Source organism: Scophthalmus maximus, chromosome 16 (genome assembly GCF_022379125.1).
Source record: "Scophthalmus maximus strain ysfricsl-2021 chromosome 16, ASM2237912v1, whole genome shotgun sequence".
In the NCBI taxonomy this organism is placed as follows: domain Eukaryota; kingdom Metazoa; phylum Chordata; class Actinopteri; order Pleuronectiformes; family Scophthalmidae; genus Scophthalmus; species Scophthalmus maximus.
In genome coordinates, this window is record NC_061530.1 from 1957392 (window position 1) to 1967075 (window position 9684).

The 9684-nt window shown below is 39.4% G+C and overlaps 1 long non-coding RNA gene across 2 annotated transcripts; it reads left to right on the plus strand.

The window, feature by feature from the left end:
- The first annotated feature begins 543 nt into the window (after nt 1–543).
- On the plus strand, nt 544–9400 carry LOC118287796. 2 transcript variants are annotated; one of them, XR_007029846.1, is made up of 3 exons: nt 548–970; nt 3952–4059; nt 6189–9400. It is a non-coding gene; the product is annotated as an uncharacterized LOC118287796 (long non-coding RNA). The 2 variants fall into 2 exon arrangements; XR_007029845.1 differs by lacking the exon at nt 6189–9400 and having other exon boundaries at nt 544–970; nt 3952–5322.
- Nucleotides 9401–9684: the final 284 nt, after the last annotated feature.

The window sequence follows — 9684 nt, forward strand, 5'->3', positions numbered from 1 at the left end:
TAATTTGCAGAGATTTCCTGAAGGACGATGTGTGTTTTAACTAGGGCCACTTTAGCATTGTAAGTTCTGCAGTTCACTGCTCCTAGCTCAGTCCTCATTGTTCTCGTTCCTTCTGAGGAAAAAAGGGGTGTCCATTCATTCTAGATCTGCACCTGTTGAGCGGAGTGTACGTCTATCCCATTTTACGTCTTGAATTTACAGCCCTCAGCTGGAGGGACGACCTTTCACTCGGCCTCTATGGGAGAGCCACAGCAGCTGCGATGACTTCACAGGCCCCTTATGTAAAAGACATCGAGGATAGAGAGAGAGAGAGAGAGAGAGAGAGAGAGAGAGAGAGAGAGAGAGAGGTCTTGCTCCACCTTGAACCTGATAGCAGCCTGATTTGATATGGTGCTGCCAGCAGCTGTTAGTTTCTATCTGATTGATCTGTTTTTCAAATAATTAAAATTGGGCCATCATTTCTCCTTGTGGTCTCATTTGCATCTATTCATGTGACTCAAATAGAGAGACAGGAAGAGACCACTAAAATGTCCCCAGCTTTTCAAATGTGTTGTCCTTGGCAAAAGAAAATTTACTTTATTTTAGGAGATTAGTAGCTGTGTGAAGAGAAATATTAGCAATGCTGGCTCATTTTATAGAGTGGCTGAAAAGACTAAGCAAATTTATTTCTGGTTTGGCTGTGAAAAAAGCATGTAGCACACTTTCACTGGATAACAGTGTCTCAGTATGAAGAGATATCTGCTTTGTACATGGATGATATTAGGAAGTGCCCCATTACCGAGACAGCTCCTCTTGCCTGCTGGCTTTCCTCTGGAGCAGCTGTCTGTCGGTCACTGTGTCAGTTAGTAAATCTCTGAAATACAGAATGATAATGAGCCTGGAGCTTTTGAGGAAGGCCTTGCCCTGAACTCAGCATTAGACAGAGCTAAGTGACTAGGATCCCCTACCCCATCTGGAGATTGTTTCACACGTGAGTATTATGTGCGTCACATAATATCTGTAAACAATATACTCATCTGCAGCTTGAGCGGTCTAGCTTTCCTGTTTACTCAATCTTTTCTGACTAAGTGTGAAGAAATCAAAGGGTCTCAACGTGGTGAACAGTCCAGGTCAGACCTTCGACCTCCCTCCAGGATTGTGTCTGCCCACTGTTGACCTCACGTTTGTCAGCCCCGCTCAAGAGGTTTTTTGTTAATGAGCTTGTTGTCAATGAAGGATGTGTCGCAGATCATTGTCGGAGCAGCCGGCTAGCTGCTGTGAGCGTCGACACTTCTGCACATTCCTGCTGGTTCATGTTACAGTGGAGATATGAAGCAGCTGGAGTTCAACGAGTTTAGTAACTGGTGACTCAAACGGGCTGACGTTGCCTTAATTTAACTAGTTAGAAGCAGCTCATTGCAGATCTTATGTTCTGGCTGATCCTTCCTGTTGATATATTGGATATATGTCCTGTGATTATATTGGGGTGAGAAACATATTTTAAGGAGTGATATTTGCTTTTCTCAGCATTTCTCTTGACTGTTTGTTTGTAAAAATGTAAATGTATAGTTAAATTTTAAATAAATTAAATTAAAATAAAATTTTATTTAAAGTTAAAATATTTACCTTGTAAACAGTTTACAACACAAGGTGGATGTGGTGGCCATTCCTCAGCAGATTGTGTTTGCCAAATTGATGCATGTTGTTCAAATTTTTATTTTTTCTGAGCACTTAAAAAGCTTCTAGTCTAGCTTCTAGATAAATCTAGGGGTCGTCATATTATTTCAAGGGTAAGAAACGGACATTTTTCAAAGATACTGTCCGCATTGGGATGAAATATATTTATTTTGAACCTGGAAACCCTGGACTACTGTCTCCAAGTTTCAATCTCAACTTTTATGTCATTAGATAAGAAGTCCTTGAAGTGCTCAGAAAAATAGGTTGTTGAACATATACATTTTCACGACGACTAGGCAAACTACCGCTTATATGTTTGAAAGCTCCAAAACAGGTAGGAAAATTTCCCACAACAAACCAAAGTCACTGTGAGAAACATTCCTGCATGCCTCAGTGTTTTAGCAGCAGTTGCTTTGGTCGCTGCTTATCATATATAAATACAAGTGGTGCGTTAAAGAGGATTCAGTATTCCATCAGGTTCAGATATGAGTTTGCAACGCCTGATTGTCCATATGAGCTATTGCATACTGTAAAGGTACATGTGACTGACTGCACTTAATCTCCATACCAGTTTTAGGCATGCCGCGCTCAGATACCAAATCTCCAAAAATAGGGTCAGATCACGTGAAGAGGCAGTGAGACACGGTGCCAGTTAGGTCATGCTGGTCATAACCTCTCCCACATTCCTTTTAATACTGTGTCAGGCCCCTGGAAATACATTTTCACTGACACGTGGCATCCCTGCTATGACAGCAACTCACCTTCCCAAAAAGTCAACTTCTGTATGAACCATATAATGCCTTTATAGTGCACAATGATGGAAGCACCAAATATGTCAGCTGTACACAGAGACATCAGGAGTTCCTCTGCTATTTCACTGTTTATTATATAATACCTGGATTTTGAATGTCAATATGGTTCAGTGATAAAGGTCATAGAATTGTAGAGGCTGCAAAACAAACTGTTGTCATTTTGTTTAACAAGTTGTACAATAATTGGCCTTTTTCAATTATCCTGTGACCATTTGTGCTCTGATTTTATGACCCCTATGAAAGCGGAACACAGTGAAAGGAGTTGGTTACTTCGGTGAGAAGTTTGGAGGTGCAGCCTCTTGCCTGTGGCTCTTCAACAGCTCACCCTGGTTGCTCCTCCTTTTTCCATTACTCTCGTTTGTACAGTAGATACATTTTTCATGAGCGATGGTAGTAATTTTCTGTGACTTCTTCATAATAAAAGTCAACTGATGTTTTGCCAGTTGAATGTTTTAATGTAAAGTTGCAGCAGTACGAAAGGTTGACAACAAACTCAGAAGCCATCAGTTATCACAACCATGAGCATTTTGCATTTGTATGCAGATATCTGTTGATAGAGATTACATAAACAATGACTTAATACTGCAAAAATATAAATATCGCAAGTATTGCAGTCAATACTGCCATAGGCTCAATCACCTCTGTTACCTAATTCGTTACCTAATTCAGTGATAGTGATTTAACATACTATACATCAAAAATTTTAATTTGAACTTAGATTCTTTACCTAGATAATTTTTATGTCCCCATGCACTCACGGGACATGTAATATGCTATAGCACTATGGCAAACACCTTTTCCACTCCCAAGCAAACAAGGTGACATCATATCAAAATTTTTAACAACCCACTCAGACGTGAGATGACTCACCATCATCTTATGACGAATGTTGTTTTGCCCTCATGAGTGACTTTCCCAACACACACGCGCACAGGTGAGTGACAAGAAGTGGAGAAGGATTTTAGCAGTAACATAGAAACCAGTTGACAGCAGAGCTTGCCATTAAGGTGCTAGTTTAGTTTAAGTATTAAATTGTAGGAAATCCCAAATATGTCAGGGATGTGTTTTAAATTATATGTTTACTATATTTAGTATTTTACTCTCCAGGGTAATTGCTGTGAACTGTGAAGGCAGCAACATTACATTTGTAACACTTAAAGGTTCAGCATAACAAAAAAATTCAGATACTCAACATGTACAGATCATTTATTTGTTCTTTTTCTTTGATTTTTCTTAACCTAATCTTTTAACTGTTAGATCAAATAAACATACATGTGTGTGAAACTTGAGAAAGATAAGTCTTGTGTTTTTCTGTCTGTTGTTGTCTGAATCTCACAGTAAATTAACAACTAGTTCTCTCCCAACTGTGGCTCATTTGTAGCACTGAAAGTTTTTTCTTGACAACTTGCATTATGAAACCAAAGGTTGCTCTTAAACAGTCATATCAGGACTCTTTTTTGTACTTGTTCTCTCTGTTTTGCAGGGTGGGTGGTGTTGCAGACCCTATTGCAGCCCAAGTTCTGTTGCAGCTGCTGGACTGGACCCATAAGACATGACTGAAGATACTGATTTGAATGCGAAGGATGCAAAGGTGGAAGCAGTCCGTGTTGGATTCGATTTCACTGCATCCATTGAGATGCAGTGAAACATAGACGCACACGCATGCACGCACTCACACACACACACACACACACACACACACAGTTTTTAATACTATCTACTTCCTCCTTTCTTTGAGAGGACACAGATACACCCTGCATGGGCCCCTGTGCTGCTCCACTGTGGTTGGGAAGTACCTAGTGTTTCAACTGTCATGCTGATGTGCTCTTAAAGAGACAGTGCTGATCACTTTCATTTATACTAAGTTATGTCAATATTAATACTTAATACTCAGTCATCCTAACAAGGGGTCAGATGTTTGAGTTGTTCCCTCAATATTGTGTGAGCAGCTTGTCCGTGCGGAACGTTGTAGTCTGAGTCTGATATTGTTTGTCATGTCTTTAATAAAAATAAATGAAATGGGTTTAAATGTATTTTAATAAAATCGACTAACTGCCCATGCCCTTGAAAAAAGAAAAGTATACTTATATTTCCACAACTCAATAGTTCACCAAATTTGTCATGTGTCATGTTTATTTTCTAAGAATTTTCTGGCATATATTTTTTTCTCTAGCAGATGTTTAAAAAGTGTGTGTTTTTCTTAGTTTTTCCAACAAGTGTTCTCATTACACTGAAGCTGGTCCTGTCTGCTCTACATTGCTGTAATAAAAGTGTTTAGTCTGAACATGAGCTCCTCAAACTTTTCACAAGGGTAATTTATGTGCACAAGACACTGTTAACACTTATGATAAAATCCCTCGATTAAGACACAGATATTGTTTCATGAATTAGGTGTTGTCTTTGCGATTTCCCAGTTATCACAATTTTCAAACGCATTACATCTTGTAAATGTGACTCATATAGCTGGTTTTATTCAGGAACGTTATTTACAATACTTGGACCAGTTAAAAATGATCACACAAGAATAAGTCTGGTTCATCCCAACTTGGATCTTGGATAGGTCTTTTCTTCTTTCGATAATTACATTACATTACTTTCATTTAGGAGACACTTTTGTCCAAACGTCTTACAATAAGTGTATTCAACAATGAAGATATTACTCAAAAGTGAAAAAAGGAATCAGTACATAAATATTCATCAAATAGGCGAAAAACACTTCAATAATGATAATGATTATGTTTTACTCTCCAGGGTAATTGCTGCGAACTGTGAAGGTACCAACATTACATCTTTATCCCTTTAACCTTAAAGGTTCAGCATAACAGATAAAGATAGGGGATAGAGGAAAAAAATTCAGATACTCAACATGTCCAGATCATTAGGATAACACCACAAATTCACACCAGTATTTCCTCTGCCTCTGTCACCACTGTCCGACAGCGTAAAGAACACCATGGATGAATTAGCTGCAAGGACATGGAAATAATGTTTTTGTAAGTGATAAAAAGCCGTGATTCTTTGTCTTTTAAATTTTATTTGATGATTTGTTGGCTATCTGTTTGGCATATGTTTTGAAGGATGTGGAAGAGAAAGTGTTTGATTTCGGTATACCACAGATGAAAGAGCCAATCATCACCAAGTCACGGCATATGAAGATAAAGATTTTTCACATTTTGAAAGGCACGCACTAAATCAACGATACAGCCCGGTCATGCAATTGTAGCACAAAACAAGGGCGTGTGATATCAGTCTTCTATTGTTCTCTATTCGTTTAACAAACAGTATTCTGGCAGCAGCTGAATCACATGGCAATAATGCGTTTTGCTCAAGGGCAGATAAATAGTGAGTTAACTTTCTAACACTTCTCCAGGTTTGACTATAAAGCAGGTGTTGGTTCATGTCACTGACTTCATGCGACATCCCTTGCACTTTTGTCAGCCCACCAGAAACCTTTGGTTGTGGTCAGCTGAGTGCTTAGTCATGCTCACTGGATTAGAGATCCTCCTGCCACCGTTTATCTCCCTTTTACAAACTGCTTGTGTAACTTAACCCCACTCTCACATTCAAACCTCTCCACTTCTGCTTTCATTCAAAACACTCATCATGAGCAATTTCAGTTGTTCGCATATGATGACTGTTAGACTGTTACAAGGGTTTGCAACCAGTAAACTGTGCCAGGTCAAGATGTCTGATCTTCTCTTTTGCTCACTTTCATGTTAGGACGGAGATGGACCTGGAAGAAAAGAGAGGAGGTTAAACAAACACAAACCTCGTTAAAATAAACCCCTGCCAACTCCCACTCCCTTTTTTTGTTGAAGGAATGTGCTGTCATGCTTCAGATCCCACACAGAATTACTACAGGACAGGTAATGAATAGATGCCCACACAGCAACCAGGAAACAAAGAAAAACTGTCTCACTCCCCGAATGGTAAGGATGACTGAATTTCCCACCGCCAGGCTTCCTCATCATACAGGACAGTGTAACACACACTTTCATATAGTGCCGTGTTTACACACCACGTATGCACTCACCATTCATCTCTTACAGGGCTATTCACTGCAGGGAGTTTTTATGACCGTATATCTCTCGTACAGTAGAATTTCATGTTTTTATTTATCTTTAATTTATTATTTATAATGCATCCTACTTCAAAAAAGTACGGTTTCATAGTAACAAACTATATTATCAACTAGCTATTTTCTACAATTACAATATTTGTCTCTCCGTTATCAATGATTGTAAGTGGACTGCACTTGTCTTGTGTTTCCGGGTATTTCAGAGTTCGGCAAAATTTGAATCAAAATGTGACGACAAACCACACTATACTATAGAAATAACTATGTTGAGGACACTGAACTCATACTAACCCCTACCTAAAGATTTTTTTTTTCTGAGCTTTAAGTTAATTTGTGATACCAAGCTTTCAGGGCAAGATCTTAGGAAAGATGATACTTTTTATTGTGCAACAAAATTAAGTCTTTAATAAGCTTAATTAGCTCTCTTTTTAAATGCCTCTCATGTGCTTACAGCATTCTGTGATGCTTAACAGCCCAGTAAACCATTTTAAATGTCAATTTAACCAACCTGGCATGTCATTCTTGTTTGCTTTTTACTGTGTCACAAAAGGGAGCAAGGTGAAGTGAAAGTCAAAGGCAGTGAAAAAGATTCAAGAGTTGTTTTATGTCCTAACCCTAACCCAGACGTGGGTTTTAGTTTCTTTAATATATATATATACACCTTTATTAAAGTTGTGCCAAATATCCTTCTTTTTAACTTTATGTTACCCTTTGGTAAGGCAATAACAATTATTACAACTGTTTCTCAGTTTGAGTAAGTGCAAATGATTAACCTGTTCATGATAAATATGTTATGGAACAGCATTTTAAAACAGATGACAATGTGTCTGATCTGCATTATAATAAGTTAATTTACGATCATCATAATCAGCCAGAGCTTTTAAGTTTTGGAAAATGTCCCGACTGTCTAAACCTTATCGACACTGGACCATCCCTGTGCCTTTTGATGTTGCTGCTCTGTTTGTTCACCAGCGCCAGTGGTCTGCTCTCTCCCATTCAACAAACTGCCTCTTGCTAAATTCCTCACTCTGACTGGATCGTAGCAGCAGCATTGTTTGCATTTTACACCAGGAGGTGAGAAACATGCAGTCTCAGTCACACCTCTCTAGCCACGATCCCTGGCTGCAGAGGTCTTTCTGCAGAGATCAGGTGTGACTTTTCACCTTCATTCAAATACAGCCTGGGCTCTATTAAACTCAAGCCCTGTTGTCACTATGACATTCATTGTGAAAGTGAACCAAAAATTCCTGTTTTGGGCGTCTATCGTGTATTTTCCCGTTTCACCTCTGGTTAAAATTTGATGGAGTAAAAAAAGGCTGTAAATGCAGTTGCAAGGACAATACTTCACACGCATATCAAATATGTCGTAGTCAATGAAGTATATAGTCTTCAGTTGGTAGATCCAACAGCAGGAGAAGCTTTGGTGTGTCTCACCGCAGTCACAGCAGGGTCTTGGGAGTGCCGAGACTAGGGGTGGAAATCCTTATATTTAGTGTATCTTTGAATCGTGAAAGAGAATCGCGATGCATCTAAGAATCGATTATTTCTCCCACCCCAGCTGAGACTGTGATAAAGCACATCCACATCTTCTCTGCTTGCTCAGATTATTTTTGGAGCTGTGTCAGATCAATAGATAGGTACTTTGTTGATCGCAAACATCACCCACACCATGATCCTGGACTGCGCCACTGCCACAACCCAAGAGAGAGACAGAATTGCCACCGTAGCCTTTCTGAGAGAAAGCAACAGTCGCCATCAGTTTCCCCAGGGTATATGCCACCGAAGTCAGATGGGGACAGAGAGTGGGAAGAATGTGTCCACACAGGGAGAAGTTTGGTTTCCTGATGGCCGTGGAAGTCACCCAGCATGTCATTGGAAAACAGGCGCAGGAGGCTCTGGTGAAAGCTGAATATTTTTCTCAAGACCTCATCAAGAGAGTGGGTGAGGAGGTCCTGGAAAAGAACTGAAAAGGCAAGCAGATGGATAGAAGGTGATTCGGATGGGGCCATCATTCTGCTGCAATAGAGTCAAATAAGTCTTGTTTTCACTGTCAGACTCCAACCAAGAGGAATCTTGCTGTCTAGGCCTTGTGAGTCCAAGATATCCAGTGCCTCCTCAATGGTGAAGATAGGAAGCTTTGCCCAGATGTCATCATCATGATCATCATTATCACCATTGTCCTCCTGAATAGCCACACAGGCATTCGTTCATTGTTGCTTCTCTGCTGTGGGCAAATATGACATGGAAGAGCATGTAGCAGTGATGGCCAGGCCGCCATGTTCTGGGTCAAGGCATGACTAACAGCAGGAGGAGCAGAAACAGACATTGCTGGCAGAACACTGAGAAACATCTTCAGAGATAACTCAATAAAGCACAATGAAGAAAAAATGTCACAGAAGTGTTATATACTGTAAATGCAGACTTAAATGGGGTGCAGTGCTGGGCAGAGGGCGATAAAAAAGGCTTGGTGTGGTGCACGTGCTGTTATCGCCCCATCTGACATAATAGAATATATTTAGGGAATATATTGGTTACTGGTGACCACGGCCAGTCCAGCCAAAAAAGTCCCCCTCTATTCACAAAGGTGTTCGGTATGTTTACCTTGTGTATGTGTCAGGTTTTATCTGACACCACAACAAATTTGGAAGCCAATCAATAGTCTAATATGCAGCTTATACATGTGGTGTGAATACTTGAATCGCATTCACATACACTGAGAAAGGGCTTTTCAGTTGACCAGGAGAAATCTTTTGTTACAATCTGTACTTTCAATGAGGGAACAGGATTACATATAATTTTAAAGATTTTCTTGGATTATCTTTTCTGTGGAGAAATCATATCAGAGTATTTATTAAATTCCAAGTTCCAAGTTTTAACTTGGTTAGAAATGTTAATATAAAATGTAAATGTAAAATAAGATGTATATTATTAACTTGTAAATGTACTGAACATTTTCAGAAAACTAGAGCTCCCAGAGCATTCTCAAATAGTATGCAGGTTTTTTTTTTTAAGTTTTGGTGTGAATTTACGGGACCTGGAGGTGAACAGATGCTCTCTGACTCAAATGTGATCATCAATTCAAAACTGAAATGTAAAAACAATAATTCGGTAGAATCAAACACTACCTGAAACCATGAT